Here is a 419-nt window from a genome sequence, read left to right on the forward strand (position 1 = left end):
GGGGACGTGGCCCGGGGCGCCGCGCGCTGCCCGCCAGCCGGCCCCCTTCGCCTGCCGCCTTTGGGGGCCGAAACGCAAAGAATCGGTGTTTGGGATTACACAGGGTTTGAGGAGCTGGCTGCCTTTCCCGGTTTTATTCGTACGTTCAGCAGCAGCACTGAGGGGCACAAATCATTTTCATGTACGCAAGAATAATTTCGAAAATGGTATTAGTCTCAGCAGGTGAGGCCTTTTGTTTCCTCCATGTTTATGTACAAATTCCTAGGGAACACTAAATATTAAATTGAAATAACCCTCCCTTATTATTACACAGCTATGGATTCCGTTTAACTCTCTTCGGAGCAGGTTTTCTGGACCCGCCTGTCCCGTACACCCAGCTGCGGCGCGGCCCCGGCGCCCTCGCGGGTCCCTCCCGCGGC

The sequence above is a fragment of the Rhea americana genome, unplaced genomic scaffold, assembly GCF_003343005.1.
Source record: "Rhea americana isolate MKP2758 unplaced genomic scaffold, rheAme1 scaffold_164, whole genome shotgun sequence".
NCBI lineage: Eukaryota > Metazoa > Chordata > Aves > Rheiformes > Rheidae > Rhea > Rhea americana.